Genomic DNA, 23,561 nt, shown 5'->3' with positions numbered 1-23,561 from the left:
TGACTGGCAACAGCATTGGTACCACAAAACGCGGCTACACGAAGCGCAAACTTATTGACGTAAACTTATACGGTTTTTGAGTTTGCGGTTGGAGTTTGCGGTTCGTGTAGCGGCCCGGTAAGTTGTTCAAATAATTTTTCACCTGAAGGGATCGAAAAGTAGTCTCGTGGTCTGTTATGATCTGGGCCGGAATATCTCACGATGTGAAGTATTGTGTTAGTGCACTTTGTACATATGTTATGTTTTTAGCTGCCATTGGAATTAGTTGGATGTGTTTAGAAAATGAGTCAACGAGGGATAGAAAATTACATCTGTCTATTTGGAAAATGTCCATTTGGACTCTTTCGAGAGGCTTGTTAGTAGAAGGTCTTGAAGTCATGATTCTGACTTTTTTCGCCATACATGGAAAAAAGTAGCTCCTTCGAATTTGATTTGCAACTTCCGAAATGCCTCTATGCGCTCGTTCGTGTTCTTTTGTGATTATTGCGTCTTGTCTGTCAGTTTCAGGTCGAAGACGTTACTAACACAAAGTCAGAATGTTAAAATGTTGCCTGTAAACGGATTGTATAAAACCAATCAACTCTTCGGGTGCCATTATTGCCGTCTGTTTTTTATCATGAAATGCTTCCAATGCATTTTTTATGTTTGATTCGTCAAAAAGTGGTTTGCAGATAGTTACTTGATAGTTACTATCTTGTTTTGGATATTTATTTTCTGAATAGGCTCTGGTTGGTTTATTCAGCGCAAACTTGGGCTTTTCTTCATTATGGTGGTTTTTCTGGTTTTGATTGTATGATTTCTTTGGACCTCTTTCATGAGCCATTGCATTCAATTCTTGAGCTTTGTATTTGCACAAGAATGCGTAAGCATCCTCAATATCTCTAGGCCTAGCTGCTGGAGCATGCCCAAAGTATGGTTCACGTAACCCGGCAATAAATGCGGTTAATGCATCTTCATCAATGAAACAATTGATACTGTCCTAATTGCTTCGACATTTCTCCTTCTGTTTGACCAGTGTTTTAATGTTCTGGACAATTTCCTGTGTAAAAGCATAATAAACGTACTTGCTTGGATTAATGTATGTCACTTGACAGTTAAGATAGTGCGTTTATGCCACCAGGTTGAACACCACAATGCAGGCTTCTTAGTTGATACGTATGCAGGCACGTATAAAAATTAAACGCAAAATTGTTCAAAAATACATAAAAATAGCTTTAAAGTATACCAAAATAATAATGTTCATTGTTCTTGGAGTCTTACAATGTATCATAACCACAATTACTTTGGTTTTTCCTTATTTTTCGGCTTGAGTGGGTTGCCTGTGTTAGATACATAGTCAGATGAGTTAGAGACAAAATGAAATGAGTTAAAGACAACTGTCAATGAGCTATGTCCATACCAGTTACTTTAGAGACAACAGTTGATGAGCTATTTCAATCAACGGTGGGTTAGAGTTGAACAAAGGTGGCAAATCCTGTATCTTGTTATATGTTATTTTTTGTTCTCCATATGTTTGACCATTTCCTGGTGTATTGCTAACGTTCCTTCTGTCAATATTTTTAGGGTGTTCGATATTTCTTTTAGATGCATGTTGGTTTCATCGTTCTGCCTTAAAACCTTTTTTTTTTAATCTTGTGGCACGACATCCCCAAGTGGGACAAGAAAGTTTTCGGTGACCGAAAGACGGTATATTTGTTATAGATCGGTGGTCAGCCGTTCGCAATAGCGGGCGGTGCACGACTCAAGATTCGATTCCACACCTGTGGCGTGGTGTTTCCTCGCGCTACCGCTGCGCAATGGGCACACTCAATTCGCATTCATTTCATCACTCATTATTCATTTCGATCGTTTCGTTCGTTTCAAGTATGTCCATAAAATCACTCAAGGAAGGCGCACTACTGTGGCATCTCTAGTGGCGCCAGACGGAAAAGAGAAGTTTTAGTAGTTTTAGTAACTAATAACAATCAAACTGTGAGAACTTCAGACTAGTAATAATTTTTTCCGCTAAATGCCGTACAATTGAAATTGAATGGCCTGAACTGAGCCCGCATAAAATACTGGAGCGCCAGTGCACGTATTGACCAGGCCTGGAATCCATAAAAAAGCAAAAACATTGACAATTATTTTTCTGTGGTACTGTTATGCATAACGTTTGTCATAAAAATAGGTTTTTACTATTTACGAGTTCGCTGTTATAAGCACTCTCACTTTGGGTCGCGTCCTCACCGATGCGCCCTCTCAACTCATGTCTCGTGCTTCCGAGCATCCCATGCACGTTAACATCACCAATCCTACCGACGTTCAACTGCCATCACCGCCTCCCCTCCGTCGCGGCACTGGAGCCCCGGATGCACGTGATCCTAAAAGTGTTCCACTGAACGCGCAAATGTTCTGGCTTTTTATCACCCGGCTGGGCCCGTCCGTCACGGAAAAAGACATTTCGGCCATGGCGTGTAGCCGACTATCACTGAGTGCAGAACACATTATAGTGTGCAAACTGATAAAGCGTGACACCAACTGCAGCACTCTCAACTTTGTGTCTTTCAAAGTTGGGCTGCCTGCATCAATGCAGCGTAAAGCCTTGTCACCAAGCACTTGGCCGCCTACGCTGATTTTTCGCGAATTCATCGATGATAGGACGCGTCGCGTACAACGTGAGTTTACCCCGGTATCCACTCCAGAGCAAGATATAACGCTTACCACGCCGCCTGCTGATTTGATGGCTGTTCTTCCATCCACACCGGCCTCATCTAGAAAGCGGACGCGGAACGACTGCCGATTGCCAAGTAGTCCGGTATCACCTTCGGCCGAAAGCGAGTAGCTTATTTTCCGCACACTAACCGTTGCCGCCCTCTCGCCCGCTGGTATCCTATAATCTGCTGTTATCACCTCGACATTTGGTCGTGCTCCGGTTTACACCCGCCCGCTAACCGCATCCCGCTCTACTGCTATCACCCGATCGCCATCCGTTGCCTGCTCACCTGCTGCTTCCCGCTCGCCTGCATCCACCCGCTCGTCATCCGTCGCCCTGCCAATCATTGGATCTCGATCGCTTGATGCCTTGCACTCGCCCGATGCGGCTGTCCTGCTCACCTCCTCTGCTTCGGCCGATCCGCTGGCTCGCACATCGTTGCAGGTATTTTACCAGAACGTCCGAGGGCTACGCACCAAAATCCTGCGACTTTCGTCAGGCACTCTCCGGCTCGCTGTATGATGTCATCATCGCTACGGAAAGTCCTAGATTCGCTCGCATACTGAAGGTACGGAAGAACTATTACGACTGGAACGCTCGAAACGTTTGTTGTCAGCATTGAAAAAGAAGCATCACATCATCGTCTTCTCCAATGACAAAATGTTCACCATCGATCCTGTTTCTAACACACGTACAGATAGGTTTATTTCGCCGAAGAACATTGAGAATGTTCCAGAGAACGAGAAATTCAACTTTACAACCAAACATCCGGCCGGAGTCATGGTTTTTGGGGCAGTTGCGTTCAATGGCTTGAAAATGCCACCAGTATTTATCAAAGCTGGATTAAAAGTTAATACCGAAGTTAACATGAAGATTTTGTAGGACCACGTTCTGCCATGGATCAAAGCCAACTTCGGAACGCACCAACACGTAATTTTCCAGCAGGATGGAGCACCGTGTCATACCTCAAAAAAGACTCAAACATGGTTGCAGGAAAACATGGAATTTTGGGAAAAAAAAGATTTGGCCTCCCAGCAGCCCGGACTTGAATCCTTTGGATTACTCAATATGGGCATATGTTCAGGCAAAGGCCTGTGAACGTTCACACCCCAGTATTGACGCCCTGAAAGCTTCCATTACCAAGGCATGGAACTCGATGACTGAGTCATTATTAAGGCCATTATTTTTATAATTAGACATTAAAAAGGTATGTTCCCGATTCCGTTCCCATTTGGAGCAGGTGACCGTAAAAAATGGTGGACATATTGAGTAATATTGTCATCAAAGGGTGAATAAACGATTCGCTAAATACAATTATGGCTTTTTTATCATTGTCTATGAAAAAAAAATTGAAACAGAGGTATGAATTTCGCATTTTTTTTAGGAGACATTCTGTAACTGTTGTTCTGTAATAATTAAACAAAACCAGGTTATGAGAAATTTCCATAAAAACTGTTTGAAATTGAATGTGAAAATCCTGCTGTATCGCAGGGCGTTTTCGTGATCTTTATGTAACTGAGGTGGCCGGAAGTGGAGTGATAACTTGGGGTGCTTGGTTATGGGACGTACTGGGTGCTGGAACTATTGAATCGGCTTTCTGTGAGTAATCATGGTCAAAAACTGGTGGTGGTAGAGTAGATGGTGATGGTAGTTGGTTTGCCGATGCTTCTGCCCTAACAACCCTCTGCAATGATACATATCAAGAACACCTATTAAAATTGGCATAAATAAGATTTATTCATCAGTCAACTAAAGAACAATGGACACAAATCTCCGATGAATTTGAGAAAAAATGAAATTTTCCCCATGTCATCCGAGCAATTGATGGCAAACATGTCCGTATTACTGCCGCGAAAAATAGCGGAGCAGAATATTACAATTACAAACAATTCTATAGCAACAGATTACTAGCAATGCTTAAACAGAAACGTCGCCGCGATGGCGATGTTTTTTTAGATAAGTATAAAAAGCATCGAAGGACGCGCCATCGGCTCGTCCGTTTGCTCTTTTGCAAGACGGAACATTGATAAGCCAGACAATTTTTTGGCCTACCAAATGACCTTAGTAGATAAATAATAAAGTTAGTTCAAAGGCAAGAAAAGCTGGTTGCCTTTCATTTCATTCCGTAAAGAGCGCCGCTAAAGGCAATCTGTTTTTAACACTTGTAGAAAGTGAACAGAATGTAAGCAATGGTAGTAGTTTTAACGATGGTATGGCAATACAGGTACAGATAGATAATGTAGGAATACGAAGAGAATAGTAATAGCGAAACTTTGCTAGTTTTGAGGAAGCATTAAGACATTTTTTAGGTATTTCTTGCCTGTCCCGCGGATTCGCTAGCCTGCTCCTGGTGATGTGCTGAAAATTTCTTAAATTGAAATTTCCACGCGATTCACGAACATTCTTAAAAAATTCCCACCAACGTCGGAAAGCAGTTAGCACCGATTGTTGGTGGAAACTTGTGGTATCAAGGGGTGGAGACGGTTCTAAGAAACTATTTTAGAGATATCATCCCGCAAGTATCACATTTTACCATCCAAGTGTCAGTCGACGGGCTTCCACTTTTTGAGAGCTCGGCTAATCAATTTTGGCCAGTTCTTATAAAAGTGGAAGAATTACCAGACCCTCCGGTTATGCCCGTAGCTATTTTCTGCGAGCAAACAAAACCGGAGAGTGTCGAACAGTATTTGCGGCCGTTTGTTCAGGAAATGAACATTCTTATGGAAAGAGGCTTGAAATTCGGCGATAAAGAAGTACGAGGGCTGCCCGACCCGAGTAACAAGAATATCCATGTTGCGCTATGAAAGGGGCGTTTTTCATGGTATCATCGGGCTCCTGATGGAACCTGCGAAATATGTAGGTTGCGTGACAAAAACGACGTGACGCGATGTTTTTTATACAATGCGCGATGTTTTAATGGAGGCGATGTTTTCAATATACATATTGTCATCATATACAAAGGAAAATTCCCAAGTTGTAATTTTATATTAAACGAACATTTTTTATTCAAATATATTTAAGCACTTTACAAACCGTTTGTTCACTTGGAGCCGCAAGCTTGGGACCGCAAAAATCAGCCATCTCCTTGCACCAAACTTTAATTCCACCGATGCCACCGGTTGAGCTTCTGGTGCTGCTGCTGCTCGCGTTGAACTTTGGAAGAGAAAATGAACAAAAATTAACATAGTTTGGATTCTTTCTGATTATAATTCATCTCAATAACGTTTACTTACCGAATATTAACGAAAACTGCCGTTATATTACTCTTTTCTTCACATTTTTGGTGAACTGCAATTTCACTCTGCAAGCGGTGGCAAAATCAAAACAACTCTGTTGACAACAGGCAAAACTGCCCAAGGCCTATAAAGCTGTAGGTTGGTTTACTTTGGATTGTTGACATTTGGTTCAAATTCATAAATGATTGTCAAAATAATATTTTATTTTTTCTTCATCGCTTGGTAATTATGAGCAGTGTTTGAAGTGATGATTGATATAAAACTGAACACATTGATTCTATTTGATGCTCAATATTTGAATCTGGTCCCTTATTTCTCTTTCAGTCACTCAAAAAAGTGTTTTTCAATTCTCCACCACACTTCTACGAATGAAAGTAATAGCTCGGTAGAATACCCATGTTTTTGACTTAATATTTTGTTTCTTTACATTATGAATCAAGATGAATCATGGTATGAGTGATGTATAGCGATTGTTTTGGTTTTTCGCATTCGCTGTAATCAATTAAGCCGTACACAAAGAACATAATAGCGTTACGTTGTCGACAGGCGGCTGTGCGAGCGATCGTTCTTACTCTCGCAACTGCTCAAGATAAAACAAGTGCAGTGCCAATTTTCAACCTATTGATCGAGTATATTTACTGAAGCAAGAAGTTCAAGAACTTCCTGCGAAGTTTGATTTCGCCTGAGATGCGCGAGAGAAAGTCCCTTACTGCGTTTAACGCAGCAATACATAGAAAGTACTGACAGTTAAGAAAACTGATTTCACTGGTATTTAATATAACTCATTTTTTAAGAGCCTTCATCGTAGCCATGGTTAAATTTTGATATGAATCAATTCTCCGATTCAACTTCAGGGTTTTTATGGTTTGAAATGTTTAACGTCATTTACCAAACCTACCCTGTTTAACACGCCTTGGTCCGAACCTGTCCGTGTTGCAGTTCTATCTGCAAGTATGGGTCCATCAGGGGTGGGATGGGGAAATTCCTCCTGATGCATCGCTTCGTCGCGGTGTTTTGTTCGCGATGTTGTGCTACCGCTTGCAAGTATAGACTCGCGGAGAGGAGCACTGGGGTAGCACTTTCATCGCCCGGGCAGTCTTGGCTGAGCAGCCGTCAACGATGGAGGTACCCCTCGCATCAGCGGCCAAGTGCGAATTGCGTTCTGTAATACGTTTTTAGAGTGCGAAAAAGGTGACATCTATTGAAATCCATCGTCAACTAGTTGAAGTTTACGGGGAAAAGTGTATGGACAGTAAAAACGTGCTCAAGTGGAGCCGCGAGTTCAATTCCGGGAGCACTAATGTTCACGACGAGGAGAGAAGTGGCCGACCGTCGGTCTCGGATGCGATTGTTCAAGCAGTGGAGGCAGAAATGCTCAAAAACCGCCGTGCGACAATTAGGGACTTGGAAGAGAAGCTTGGAGGAGTGTGTAGCAGCGAAACAATCCGTCATATCCTTGTGAACAACTTGCAGTATCACAAAGTTTCTGCCCGATGGGTGCCGAAACAGCTAACCGAAGACCACATGAAGCGACGCGTGGAATGTGCGACCAAAGTTGTGGCCCGTTTTGAAGAGGAAGGCGATGATTTTTTGGAAGGGTTTGTTACGGGGGATGAAACGTGGGCTCATCACTACACACCCGAAACAAAGGAGTCGTCCAAACAATGGTGCCATAGCGATTCTCCGAAACCCAAAATGTTTAAGGCGACACTGTCAGCCGGCAAGGTGATGGCTACGGTGTTTTGGGATCGCCACGGGGTATTGTTGGTGGATTTCATGCCAAGGGGAACCACTATCAATGCAGCAAGGTACTGTGAGACCCTGGAAAAGCTTCGTCGTGGCATAAAAAACAAACGCCCGGGATTGCTGAGCAAAGGAGTGAAATTTCACCACGACAACGCGCGCCCGCACACAGCCAACGTTTCCCTTGACCTGCTCAAGAAATTTGGCTGGGACATCATCGACCACCCTTCCTATAGTCCCGACGTGGCCCCAAGTGACTACCACATGTTCCCCGCCCTGAAAAAACATCTCGGAGGGAAGAAGTTTGAAAGTGACGCGGAGGTTCAGAAAGAGGTCAACACCTGGCTGCGCGAGGCGGACGGAGAGTGGTATTCTGCCGGCATAGACAAGTTCATCGTGCGGATGCGCAAGGTGTTGGAAAAAAATGGCGATTATGTAGAAAAGTAGCCAAGAGCTTGGCCTTTCCAACGGTGTATCGCTTTTTGTAAATAAATGTCATTTTCTATGAAAAAAAAAATTGGAGACCTTACTTTATTGTCAGCCCTCGTACGATAGGGTTAGGTTAGTGATCACATAAGCAGATGACTGCCCAGTTTACAGAAGACAGGCATCAAAGATTGCCAAGCATTCTCAACAGTGACAGAGCCAGGCTGGGAAGCAGTGTATCAGTGCAATCGTGCCTACTATGGGCTCCACAAACTCCTGAGGTCCAGATGGCTTTTCCCACACACGAAATGTGTCATATACCGCACGCTAATAAGACCGGTCGTTCTCAATGGGCATGAATCTTGGACTCTGCTCACGGAGGACGCTAACGCTCTCGCAGTCTTCGAGCGGCGCGTGCTCCGGTCTATCTTTGGCGGTGTGTGTGAGCAGGGCGTGTGGAGGAGAAGGATAAACCACGAGCTAGCTGAGCTGAATGGCGAGCCGGACATCCTGACGGTGGCGAAGGCCGGCAGGATTCGTTGGTAGGGGCATGTCATGAGGATGCCGGACTCATGCCCCACCAAGAAGGTGCTCACCAGCGACCCGCCCGGCACGAGACGACGAGGAGCTCAGCGAGCTCGGTGGATGGACCAAGTGGAGCAGAACCTGCGAGACATCGGATGCGACCGGAGTTGGAGGGCTGGAGTCATGGACCGAGCTACCTGGAAAACGATTGGTGACCAGGCCATGTCAGCACGACGTGCTCAACTGTGAGCGGGCCAGAAAAGAAGAAGAAGAAGTTATTTTCACGCAAAGCAGTGCTGTTTAAAATGCACCGGTCTAGGTGTTTACCATAATACTTTGAGGAAGGTTATTTTCCCCTCAAGTGCTGGACCAAAGCGAACGGATAACGCATTCCGAGCAGGCAGTTATAGCGAGCATCATCGATCGAGAACACCTCTACTGAGTATTCGCAACATAGCACTGCTTGAGAAGCTCGTGGATCAATGCGACTCCATTTATGGTGCTGGACACATCTCAAGTAATGTCCATCAATTGTTGCAGGTACAAGATGACGTAGCTAAGTTTGGGCACCTTGAAACAATTTCTTCGTATCGGTTCGAAAGCTTCATGCAACAGCAGAACCGCATGCTCCGTTCAGGACACAAAAATATACATTAGGTTGTGAATAGGACAGCAGAGAAAGAAGCTTTTTGCTTAGTTTACACGAGGCATAAAACTCTGAAAATACAGGCGAAAATATATTTTTTTCTGCCTATATATATTCAGTGTTAATTTGATTGTTTAACTTTAAAAAAACAGCACAGAGGTATTGTGTACACCGAAATCTTATCAACAACCGCTGTACATCATCACAAACAACTATATCCAAGAATAAAAAAGAAAGGGAACCAAACGGTCTTATTCGTTAGCCAGGGTTTTTCTTTAAGACAGAGAATGAGGAATGAATGGTTTTTAACATCGGATAGCAGCATAGTGCAAGTTATGTTTTCAACCCTGGGGCGAGGTTTTTAAAAAACTCCCGTCCTGGTCGACGGTCTTATTCAGACTAACTTTATTATGCTCTTGATCTTTCTACGCTCTTGATCCCTATGTTTGCATCGTTCCTCCCGTGGGAACGGTGCTGATGCTGCGTTTTACTGCGCATCGTGTTGCCGGTGGCTTACGGGCTGCCGCACGCGTAGTCGTTGTCATCGTACGATGCTGATGTTGCGTTTCGCGCGCATCGTATTACTCCACCGCAGAGTATGGGTTGCCGGTCGCGATGTTTACGTTGGCGTACGATAACTTGCAGTATCAGGGTAATGTTGAGGAAGCAGGGTCAATAAGAATATTAGGTAGGGGACTTAACAAGATATATTTCATTTCCAATGTGCAGCGTAGACGTTTTTTCGTTGCTTCAATGTAATCTGAGGAGGCCGCTTAGTCCGCTCATATTTAGATCCGCATCTGCTAAGGAGGGACTAATGATTACACGCCAAAGCAGAATGGAATGGCAGATCTTGCTAACAGAACCAACTTGGCCGGAAACCTAATTTGACTCATATTTGGGTGTTTGGTATCGGAAGCATTGTTTTGGTACCAAAGGTAAAGCGACAGAAATGGGATCCGAAATCCAAAGAGTGTACTTATTGCATTTAACACGTTGACTGCCATGTCACCCAAAAGTGGGTGACAGCAAAACTAAGTTCTAAAAAGTTTTTGACTCATAAATAAATGAAAATGCACATGAAAATTATAGTAATATTTTATATCAATTCTTTGGGAAGCAAAGTTTTTGTTTAGCCTTCATAAATAGTTGGTTTAAAAAATGTTATAAACAAATTTTATTGACATATTTTGTACTAAAAAAATGTGCTAAAAACGCTTGGCAGTCAACGTGTTAAAGAGGACACCAAATGGTATCGGGTTTACGATCCAGCTGCGAGGTGCTTATTGAAAAGTCGCGATGTTATTCTCCACAGTAAATGGGTCCTGTAAACGGGCCGTTTTACTTAGTACAAAAAAAAGCAAAAATATGTAGGAGATTATGTAGGTAGGAAATAAAATTTGAAACTGAAATTTGAAGTCTTATAAGGTTACAACAGTTGGAACTCGTCGGGAGAAGAAATCCCTTGCGTGCTGCTGAAATGTTAAAAACCATTGCTCGTAGACCGGGCTAGAGTTCGTGACCAAGCGATTTTACACCACTCTTGACCATGAGAAATACGGATATTCTGCGGCTGAAATATAACGAAGGAGGAAGATGCCGGACCCAATATTCTACAGATTCAAGCCTACAAGTAGATATGAAAAGCTGTTTCTACAATAAGATGTTTTTCGAATGAAAAATAGTATTTAATCAACTTTCGTTTTTTTTTCAGATCACGTAGAAACCAAAACTAAAGGACATTGTTGAAAACGAAGAAACTTCCTTCTGATATCTAGTAGATTGTAAATAATAGATTAATTATATTTGTAATATTTAGATTAATTATGTACGTGGGGGGACCCAAAAGTAACGGGAATCGGGTTGTAGGGAGAAGAGGGGAAAAAGGGGATCGGGTACAATATTTTTTTTAAAAAGCTTAACATGTTCTTGATCAGTATGCAAAGTTTAGTTTCTGTAAGTGCATCCGCTAGTCTTTGAGAATTTTTTCAGTGTAACGGTTTTAGTGTTTTCGGCGATTTTGTGAGATGGCCAAGTGAAACTGAGGTCAACCTCGTTCTGGGCTCCCCACAGCTTCAAAAGCGGACAAAAATGTTTCAAAACTCAACAACCTTGTTCAGAATGTGTTCCTCCAGGATGGAAAAATGGGTATCATGCCATTTTCGGTTAAAAACAGCCTCATGAACAGCGCTTTGTGGGCAGGTGCGTTGTCGTGGTCTCAGTTCCGTGGAAGAACCAGTCTCGCCACGGATCCGTTGTTTTCTTCTAGCTGTTTCTCCTAAACATCTTCAAATCTGCCTGGTGGATTTTTTAGTTTATCCTCCATCCTGGATAAACAAATGCTGAACAGGATTGTTGATTTTTGAAACATTTTTGTCCGCTTTTGAAGCTGTGGGGAGCCCAGAACGAGGTTGACCTCAGTTTCACTTGGCCATCTCACAAAATCGCCGAAAACACTAAAACCGTTACACTGAAAAAATTCTCAAAGACTAGCGGATGCACGTACAGAAACTAAACTTTGCATACTGATCAAGAACATGTTAAGCTTTTTAAAAAAAATATTGTACCCGATCCCCTTTTTCCCCTCTTCTCCCTACAACCCGATTCCCGTTACTTTTGGGTCCCCCCACGTATGCAATAGTTAGATGTTTTTTTTCAGCCAGCGACATCCGCAATGTTTATTCGCGTAAAGGAGCAGAGCCTTGCTCTAAAAACCGTCGAGCGAAACGACGGAAAACACTAGCTAGAATGCGACGGGAAACTTTTCCCAATCCCGATCACCAAGGTCGATAACTCCGTGGTCGTCAAAGTCCACGACTTGTCTGAAGACGTATCAAACAAGACCATCACAGATTTCTTCTCCCGCTACGGCGAGGTCTGGCGTTTGGTCCAAACCCTATCCATGCGCCGGAATCCCGGACGGATACCGGTATGTGACAGCGGTTATCACAAAGCCGGTGCCTTCATACGTCACTATCGGAGGTGAAGAAACGATGGTGACCTACCGAGGCCAGCACCAAACGTGTCGCACCTGTGGGCTTTCGGTGCACCATGGCATGACCTGCACCCAGGGCAGGAAACTTGTAGCCCAAAAGGCAAGTGTGAACGAGCGATTGTCGTACGCGTCTGCTATGCAAAGCTCAGCCACCGATGCAACAGCAACGAGCTACACATCAGCACCGGTTTGCACCACCAAAGAGCGCCCCGGCAAGTGCACCAGCCGTCCTAGCGTGCGCACCAACCGTCCCGACGAGCGCACCAATCCGACCGTCCCGGCCGACCGTGACACGATGGAGCGAAGCCGGGATAAAAATCAAAAATTCATTTTTGGATTTCAGAAAAATGAAACATGTTTTCTTAAACTACAAGATGAAACTAAGAAATGACCCAAAAACTAGAGCCTCTGTTCTTCCAGGTTCTGAGAAACAGCCCGTCAAAGTCAAGATTTGTGAAAATATTGCGTGAAAAATTGAAAAAAATCCATCAACTTTGAAGGTCTGCAACTCCTATAATAATAGCCGGAATCGGATTTCAAGCACAGTTTTGGAAAGGTATATTATCATGCTTTATAATTGTTGACTATTTGAGTAAATTGAAATTGAATGTCAAAAAATATTAAGCATTGTTTCGCAAAATTCCCGGAAAATTTTTCAATTTTCTGTTTTTAACCTTACGCCATTGCTAAGGATTGTGAAAGATTGTAATATGATGCATACCCACTTATAGTCTAGAATGTTTTGTAACAATAAATGATAGTTTTTTTTGCGCATACGTGCGCATCTCTACGTTATTCTGTACTTTATATGTGAAGCTTATAGTTTATCACCTACTAGGCGTCTCCATCATGCCATATGCAACATCGTGTGTGGTGAGAAATATATGAAATTCTCATTCAATGACAAATGTGAAGCAGGGTAGTGGTTGAACATCACGTAAAAGGTGAAAGACAAGCCAAGTTATTGGCAAAAAATGAAATTTGGTTTGGTTTGCTTTGAATGTATCAGGTCGCTTTTACTTGTTCTACAGCTCACAAATCCATCTTTTTATCCAAAAAATTGCTCAGAATAATGTACCCTACACTAACACTTTGTTCTGTTTGTACCCTTACATATCATATACGTTTTGTTATCATAAACGTTTTGATAAACAATGCTTCTTGCCAGGAAAATATTTGGTATGCGTTAGAGTTCATTGAAAGTAAAGTAAGCATCAAACCGTAAGCATCAATCACACGGCGTGTAGATTATATACAAATGCAGAAATCAAATACAAATACAAAAAGCAGAAATCTTGCGGCACCTTTCATCTTCTTTGTGGGATTCACTAAGCGTCGTATTATTGTGCTCGTGGGGCATTGGCGGATCTAGTGGACATAGCATTTACAATGAACCGCTTCATGGTTCCGGAGAAAATACTGCATCAGACAGTGATGTACTAGTATCGGCATTAACGCCAAAGTGTTAGGTTTTGCAGGCCAATTGTGATCGAGTTTGCGAAAAAGTAAAAAAAAAAGTTATACAAACAGTAGACGAAAGCAAAACCCAAATAACCAGGTTAGTTCCTTATACAATTCAGCTAAATGAAACAAGTTATGTGGCGGTAAACTATTCATTTTTCACGAGTTTATGTCTATGCAAACATGTTGTATATATGGTGCAAAACCAACAGAAATGAACAGTGTAGAGCAATTAGAAAATGGATTTATTCGAAATCCTGAGAATTTATCTTATAGAATATCTCCACTGCACTGTTGGATGAGATTTTTCGAATGCTTGCTTCACATTTCGTACAGAATTGAATTAAACAAATGGAAGGTTACTAAAAATTATAAAAACATGTACAATGATCGAAAAAAAAAATTTTTCATTGGAAAAGATGAACATGGAATTTGGTGTTAAAGTAGATGAACCAAAGCAAATGGGTAGAAATAGTTCGACGATAAATGTTTGTCGTAGGGCTTTTTCAAAGATAGAAAAATTGAGCGACATTTTGCAAATAGAAACAGAACTTATAGAAAGGTTTCTAAATATTTTAATAGCCATCAACTGTTCACAGCCTTTAAATCCAAAAACTATGAGTCTATATTGCCATGACACATACATGTTGTTCATACATCATTAAAATTGGTACAAAATGCCTTTTACTGTCCATAAAGTTCTTGCGCATGTAGAAAAAATAATTGTAAATGCCGCAGGTCCATTGGCATCCTTAGGAGAGGAAGCAGCACCAGGTAGAAATAAAATATAAAGAAGTGATAGAAGAGAACACGCCCGTAAATTGTAACGAGAATTCAATATTAAAGACATTTTTATGAGAGCATTACAAGCATCCGATTCATACATTTCAACAATATCTCTGGCTAAATGGTTGAAAAATTAAAAAAATCCCATACCTAGACGCAGTAAAAACATTTTTCGTAGATTACAGCTCCTTAAATAGTAACAATCCCTTGCCAATTCAAAACTAAGAAGATGATGGTACAAGTTCAGAATATTCAGATAGTAGCTCTTCGTTAGGCGACGTTATGTCCGCGTTAAATGCTTTGAATATCAATTATTTTCTATATGACAATGTTTTGAACGATAGTTTGTAGTAAATCTAGTTTATTTTATATTAAACTAAAAAAAATCTTTGAGTTAATATAAAAAGAAAGATTGAAAAAATAATGCACCCATAGAAAATTCCAAAAATATGTGGTTTTTGCAGCGCCACCTGGCGGGATTGTCTAGAAACATCATAGTTTCGTATAATATAATAGTATTACACGATATTACAATGAAAAAATTGCAAAACATTTGATTCCGAATTTTATCCCGGCAATTTGCTCTTTTCGCTCCATAGTGCGTGAGCGGTATCGCGAAGGATTGAAGAATCGCGCGTGGCTGAACTGACGGCACCTGACTAGTGGGCAGCGACGGCGGTGTGCGAAGGAAAGTAGAGAAAGACTCATTGACTTGCGCTTGCTCCCCGACGGCACGATCAGTGGGCAGCATAGTGCAAATCAGTGGGCAGCATAGTGCAGTGCGCAAAGACAAGACAATATAGAACGGAAGAAGAAAAGTGCGGTGTGCTCCGGTACGACGAGAGACGATGTGGTAACTTGCGACCAATGAGGCGTATGGTATCACTTGCGGTGCGTGAACGAGGACGATTCCGTTTTCAGCCGGGACTGGCAATGTGCACGGTGCGTCGAGGTGCCAGGGGAAGAAACCACGGCGGATCTGGCTCCCGGAACTCCCTTCACGCTGCGTTCCACAACACCGGAGAATCCAACCGTAGCATCATCATCGCTCCGACAATCTAAAATGGACGACACGAGATTTCAAAAATCTTTAAAATGGCGATTGACGCCTACAACGAAGAGCTCCAACGCATCTTGCAGACCACGTCGCAAAAAATGGCCGGTGCTCATGATGGCGAAAAAATGGTGCTCATGATGGCGAACCACCCACCAAGTTCAACGGTGATGTACCAATCGGCAGATGCTGAACCAAGCCGAGCTCAACTGTCGGCGCGACAAGCGGTTTCCGACAAACTTCCTGCCTTTGGTGACAACCCGGAGAAGTGGCCGATGTTTCTGACCACAACGAAACCACGCGGATGTGCGGGTACTCCAACGGAGAAAATATTCTACGTTTTCAGCAGGCCCTTAAAGGGAAAGCGATAAAGGCTGTGCAGTGTCGCCTACGGCATGCGGCGAATCTTAAAGAAGTAATGGACACCCTCCGAACGATGTTCGGACGACCGGAGAAAATCGTGGATTCACTACTGGACCAAATAAGAAGAGCTCCACAACCGAAGGCGGATAAGGTTGAAACTCATCGACTTCGAACTGACCGTCGAGGAGATTTGTTCCACAGTGCGAACGAGTGGCGTCGAAATTCGATTCGATGGTTCGATCCTGCAGGAGCTGGTCGAACGCCTTCCCGAAATAGTAAAGTTGCTATGAGGCCTTCATAGTCTGACGCTAAAGACTGGTTCACTAGAAGAGTTCGTTAAGTGGATCAAAAACACGTCACTGATAGTTACGAAACCTACGTCCACCACTTACGGCTCGCCCCACGAGGAAAAAATCACGTCGCACGGATCAACGTCCATACCGTGGGAGACTCCAAAGCTATTTTATTTCGCTTTAAGGATATTTTAAGTTGCTACTGCAATGTGAAGCTTTCTGGGCCATGCCGGTTACCGAAAGGTGGGAACATGTAAAAAGAAAAAAGCTATGCCTCAAGTCTCACTCCTCAGCCTGCCGGATCATACAACCTTGTGGTAAAGGAGGCTGCACACTAAAGAATAATCGGGCGCTCCACTCCACGGGTGAATCGAAACCTCGACCGGAAGTAGCACAAATGACACACCTAGCAGAAGGAGGCGGCTTGCTGAAGTATCTTCCGATTAGGATACACAAACCAGGTGGAAGCTTAAGTACCTTTGCCTTGCTCGACGACGGTTCTAAAGTAAATCTGATCGAGCATGATTTACTGACGGAAATCGACCTGGAAGGTCGACCAAGACCTCTGTGTCTCAAATGGACGGGCGGTCAGCAGAGAACGGAGCAGGGATCAGTAGAGCTAGCCATCGAGGTATTCGGCGCCGGACCTGAGGATAAAAAGTACTGGATACCTAGCTTACGCAGTGTGGACAAGCTGGATTTGTGTTCGCAATCTGTGAGCATGAAGAAACTGGTGAGCAGATATCCTCATCTGTTGACGGCGCCAGTTGCTTCATATCACAGCGCAAAACCACGGATCCTAATCGGAAGTTCCAGTGCCTTTCTAATGCGCCCGCTGCAGGCAGTGGAAGGAGCGGCGAAAGAACCAATAGCAATTGAAACCCGCCTCGATTGGGTACTATCCGGTAGCTACGGCTTACGAGGTGGACAGCCTCAACAGCTAAGTGTTAACCACATCAGTCTGTGCGAATGTGACGTCTGTGAGAAAGTTTAGAATTAGAAAGTCCAAAATATACTAATTCTCGACTTCTTTGCAGAAACGAGCAGCGGGCAACAGATCTTCTCCACAGCTTGACCAGATTAGTAGACGATACTGGCGATATGATGATATCAAGCTCCCCAATAATCGTTCAATGACCGTGAAGCGTATGAACTGCCTTGAGCGTATGGAAGGCGAACCATTTTTGTGCGACAGGATGAACCAAATAATCTCAGACCTCCTGGAAAAGGGTTACATTCCGAAGCTGCTGGAAAGCGAAAAGGTAATAAAGCACCCTCGCACCTGGTACCTCCCGATCTTCCCAGTGGTCAACCCCAACAAGCCAGGCAATGTTCGCGTAGTGTGGAATGCTGCAGCGGCGGTGAATGGCGTCTCACTGAATTCCATCATGTTGCTGTCAGGACCGGATCTTCTAGTTCCCCTTCCCTGCGTGCTTCGGAAATTTGGGGAATTTCGAGTGGCCATGGCAGCAGATATAACGGAAATGTGGATTCCTGAGGAGTACGTCATGACAAGGATGACGTTCGGTGCAACCTGTTCCCCAAGCTCCGCACAGTACGTTAAGAACCTTAACGCCGACAGGTTCGCCAAATGCTTTCCACGAGGGACTGAATACGTGCAGCAAGAACACTACGTCGATGACATGTTGGTGACCGTCGAAACTGTCGCCGAGGCCACCCAGCTAGCACTAGATGAAATGCACATTCACTCGAAGGGTGGATTTAATCTGCATAACTGGGCGTCCAACTTTGCCGATGTTCTAAGGTGGTTGGTAGAATGGAGAGCCAGTTGAAGGACATGAACCTTAATGCAACTGCGAGACCACAGAAAGTGCTGGGCATGTGGTGGAACACGCATAAACATACGTTCCAATTCAAGGTTCCCGGAAAAGAGCGAGAGATCTTGCAAGGGAAGACTGTGCCAACCAAGAGACAAGTCGTAAGCATTTTAATTTCAATCTACGATCCCCCCGACTTAATCGCAGCTCCGCTCTTCTTCCTCAAGGCTCTTCTCCAAGACATTTGGCGTTCTGGTGTAGGCAGCGATGACGTTGGGACGGTGCTCGACCCAACTTCATTTGTTCGTGGATGCCGGCAAAGACGGGTTTAGAGCGGTAGCCTACTTTCGACTCCAGGCATGTGGAGGGATAGAAGTAGCTCTGATCGAAGGACGAACCCGAGTAACTCCTCTGAAGTACGTCTCCGTTCCTCGGCGGGAACTACAAGCAGCAGTCATCAGGCTCCGGCTAGCAAAAGCTCTCATCGAAAGTCATCGTATCCCAGTTCATCGCAGGATATTCTGGGCGGAATCTAGGGACGTGCTGAGCTTAGTGGCAAGTATAAGTAATTATAAGTAAAGTCATAGTATTATAAGTGATTTTCAAACATAGAACTGTTGAAGATCGTTGTGTACAAGAGATACATTTTAAAACTAATCATTTAAAGTTGTGTTGTGTATGAGCTTAATTGAGGCAAATATGAATGTGTGGTTTGAATGCATGTCATTATTCTTATAAATATAGCTTTTTTGTTTTCCCAAATTTCTCCCATGACTATGGTTACTGTGCAGTGTTTTACCAAACAGAAAGTTCAAATTCCTATAAACTGTTACATTAATTGAAACAAAGACACATCATGAAAAGGTAGGTTTCACACGGAAACAATTATGTCCTCCGCGCGATCATGCGATAAGCGCATATTGATGATGTCCTCCGTGCGACCATCAAATATGCAAATCCTCTCCACGACCCGGAAGATCGTGTGACGTGCCAGACCGCGTGCTGGAATGTCAGCTTATCACCGCGTGCTGGTTCGTCACAGGAGAGAGTGCGTGGGAGAGCTTTCGCTACGGGCAACTCTCCCACGCGTAGGGAAGTGGAGGGGAGCGTTCATACGATAAAACTGTCGATCAACGGATCGACGGGCTCTTTCTGCTTTCGCCTGCCTTCGGTAAGCTTCAGTCATTATTCAATTCTCTCCGTGCAAATAAAGAATCTGGGTGACCCCGACGTGATATCGCTAAGTGCCTTGTATTCCTTTAAACCTTGTGCTTCGTGCCGCCGCGTGACTCTTTGGATTCTTTGCTTCGTGCCGGTTTTCGCTCGGTGCGAACAAACCCAAAAGCTCAACTCGTTTCCAGGTACCAAAGTGAAGCTGAACAGCGCAAAAAAAGTAAAAAAGATGAAGAACTGGTTGAGAGCCAGAGAAATGCACTACACAAGTTTTTGGCAATAGGTTTCTATTCCGTCGTCAAAATGTTCGAGTGAATCAGTGATATGTCCAGATACAACTAAATAGTGTTCAAACAATAAAGTTGCGAGCAAAGATGCCAGTGAAGATGCAAATGAAATTGTGAAAAATAAAACAAATGTAAACAGTAGATCCTCAACCAATTCAGTTAAATTTGTTGAACAAGCCGCTAGTGCTAAAACTTCCCAAGCAATTAATTACCAAACTACCGACGCAGTCACTGATATAGCTTTTTAGCCAACCAATTTTGGGGATAACTTTATTGAACACGTCCTTAAACATAAACCTAAAAATATTGGGGAAATATCTAAATCAAAATGTTTGTACAAAGATAAGGCAGGTGTTTACCATAGAAGTCTAACACTTGAGCATTTTCAACTGAAAAAATCTAATGGTCTCCCAAGTACCATATTTGATCAATGTGTGTTTTTTTTATAGAAGATCATCGAATCTGGAAAGAATAGATTCAAAGGTTGTAGAAGAGCGAATCAATGGAGAAGCATATTGGAAAGAAGTTTTAAAGAGAATCGTCTCGACGGTAAAATTACACAGCCGCTTAGGATTAGGTTGATGCAGGAAAAAACTCAAATAAGAAAGAAAACTATATGACATGTTTAAAATATTAAAGTGAATACGATGATTTTTTGGAGCATCATCTGCAAAAATTTGGAAAAATTTACAATATTTAAGTGAATACGATGATTTTTTGGAGCATCATCTGCAAAAATTTGGAATTGACCGCCAGGCAAGTGATGGGCAAAGATCTCCCGATCTTCAATTGCGACCCAAATGAGTGGGCCTTGTGGCATGCAAATTTTGGGCGAACAACGGAAGCGTGTGGCTTTTCAGAAGATGAAAATCTTCTGCGGCTTCAAAGGTGTTTAAAAGAGTAGGCACTGTAAATGGTGAGTGGGAGACTGTTGCTGCCGAAGAACGTGCCGGGAATTATAGAGCTGCTCAAAATGCGATATGGAAGATCGGAAATTCTCTTACGATCGTTGGTTGAAAAAATTATGGCCAGTCCGTCACCTAAGGCAAATAATCTAAGTAGCTTCAAATCAAATCTGATTCGAATCCCAAACAAATCAAAACAGATTCGAATCCCAAACAAATCAAATCAGATTCGAATCCCAAACAAATCAAATCCGATTTGAATCCTAATCGAATCAAATCTTTAGAATCCGTCAAGTGGGATCCAAATCTTTATAATCCGTCAAATGGGATTCGAATCTTTAGAATCAGTCAAACGGGATTCGAATCTTTAGAATCCCTCTAGGGATCGAATCTTCGAGTCTTCGAGATGAGATGAAGATGAAAAATTCCCAGAAGACTGACAAGCTGGAAATCAGTGGCATGAGTAGCACCAAAACACATCAACTAAGTGGTGTAAACTACCCTTACCTAGAAGGCCTACCGATCAAAGATTTCAAAGACGTGAAACCGAAGCTCTTAATCGGGTTTGATAACTTGAGCCTTACAGTGCCACTGAAGGTACGGGAAGGAGCGTGGGGGCAGCCAGTTGCACTGAAATGCCGACTAGGATGGGGTATAACGGGAAGATACCCAGCCAACATTTCGCTATGGAAAATGACCGCTGCTTTTCTGTGAAGTGTTCGGCTACTTTTCCTATTAAAGCAGCTCCGTTCATTTCTGATGCAGCACCGGAGTTCATGAAATAATTGAAGCGTATGAAATAATTAATGAAATAATTCAACAAATTTAAGCTTTGTTTTGAACCTTTGCAAAAAAATGTGAAAAAATTCAAAAAACATTTCACAACTCTTGTTCCGTTTGTTTCTCTTTCTTCTGTTCTGTTCTGCCTTTCTCGTTCTGCTGCCTCGCTCCCCTCGGCGGTCCTCTTGTAACCTCCTGATGTGTTCTGCTCGCCTGGTAGCAGGTGTTCCGCCGTTCCTTCGGCTTTGGGAGTTGATATGTTGCCTGATGGTGAAAGATGTATATATTTGTCTTTGTTATTAAAGTTTTTACTTACCATTTGATTCTGCCAGTCCGAAGCGTGTGGGGTGTTAATCTCGAATTGTTCCAGTAGTCCACCGAGATTCTTGTACACCCTCGGGTTTAACTAGGGTTTTCTTTAATCGCTTTGGTGTTTGCGTGACAGTACACGCACGCGTCGCTTGATACACACATGTGTATAACGCACGCGCGTTGACCTTGTAAATAGAACCGCTAACAAGAACCAGCTGATTCTTGTTTTGCACACTTGTGTGGCGACAACCGATCGCACCGTATGATTATTTTTGTTATATTTTCGCGCAGCATTAAATAAACATATGCGCATGGAATTTATTTTTGTTTTCATTACATTTGTTCCTCACATTTTTAATATGCAATAAAAGGTACTAAAATATGACCGCAAAATGTTTGATTTCAATTTCAATACAAACTGGCGCTAGTTGCATGCTTTTGTGTAACATGTGCGTTTTACGTAAAGAACATGCAAAACGAAAGTGGATGCTGAGCAAAGAACAATACGAATGATCAAAGATGTACTTTTTCCTCCACGAGGAACTTTGCTTCATACCTAGCTTGCAATATGTTACAGATAAGAAATTACTTTTACAAAGATAGGCCATGCCAAAATCTGGTTAAAAATAATTGCACAGCTTACCCACATCCACTACATCCAAATGCAAGTTGCAATGATTTTTTTTTTAGATTTCGATGTCGCATCGCATTTTTAATTGCTTAACATTTGATTGTTTCATGAGATTACGTCTTTTGGAAACTAGTAAAGATCTACACACAGATCTATAAACCAATTGGAGACAGTATTCGGAAGTAACGGATAAAAATCTAGCTCTTATCAAAAGGTACTTTTGTGTGCAAAATGCGCTCCAACATCTTCTTCTGCCGGAGACATAATCGTTTCCCAGCATAAGGTGAAATCATGTATTGACAGTTTAAAAGAGAGCAGGTTGATGGCACCCCTTAGTCAAAATGCATTCGTTTTTTAATGCTCGTAACCCTAATATAAATACATAAACTCGCGTAGCAACTGCTCAGGTGGATAGAAAATTAACCACTACCGGACAAAGATTACCGTTACTTTGTAATTAACCTTTGAACTGAGAAACACGGCCTTAACGTTTGCATTAAAAAATAGACAAATTTCGTCGGCGATAAGAAAAAAGTCAACCCAGTATATTGAATAAAGTAAATTTTATTGTAAGATTAAGATTTTAGTACTTTCAAAATAACTTCCGACGGCCAGTTGGCCTTGGCCGAAACTTTGGCATAGCCAACCAAACCAACCATGTAGGAATGTTTTCAGTTGTTGTAAATTTTTTTTTCGATTGGTAGTAGTTGATAGGCATGAGCAAGGTGAGCAGTGTGGGATATTTCAATTGTATTTGACCCATTCAACTCCTCCGATCCTCTTTACGCATGATTTACTGTGGCTATGTATGTCCAAACCACTGAATCGTCTTTATCGTGTTTTCTGTTAAAGTGGATTTATTCCGGAAGACACTGCACACTATACACTTCTCCATACGCCGGAAGTCTTGACAGGAAGAACAGCGACTTTGGGCAAATCCTTCTCGCTGATTTTCAGCCACGATATGCCGTTCTATGGGAGTTTAGCGACCACAAAACACTTAATATACTGTAACAAGCTTCAAAAGTAATTTAAAATACTAGGCTTTTTTACCACTTGTCTTCTTCTGGTTTTAAATAATCGTTGGTCACGTGGTCCGCTATTAAGCTGGATGTTTAACACACAATCAAACGTAGATGGTTGTCATCAAACTTGTTTTAAATTTAAACGAAATGCTACTCTTTAATTTGCTTTTAACAGAAAGTAGCTAACGTGTTCCGTTTTTTCATGAAAAGTCGTTAAAATTTGTCTCATATTTTAAATGCCAACGTTATTGTAATATTCCCGAAATGCAAACGTTCGTCATTAATCAAGATTTAATCGGTATAAGGACAGTCTATGTCGATTATCTAAAAAATAAAACGCCCCACTTTTGGACCTCTTTCACGCCCGAAGATAAAACTCGAAAAAGAATTCTATACTTCAAATATCAAATGGCGAACATGAATAATTAACATCAAACACCTCGCAATAAT

This window comes from Anopheles coustani, chromosome 2, assembly GCF_943734705.1.
Source record: "Anopheles coustani chromosome 2, idAnoCousDA_361_x.2, whole genome shotgun sequence".
Lineage (NCBI taxonomy): Eukaryota > Metazoa > Arthropoda > Insecta > Diptera > Culicidae > Anopheles > Anopheles coustani.
This window is presented reverse-complemented; position numbering follows the sequence as displayed.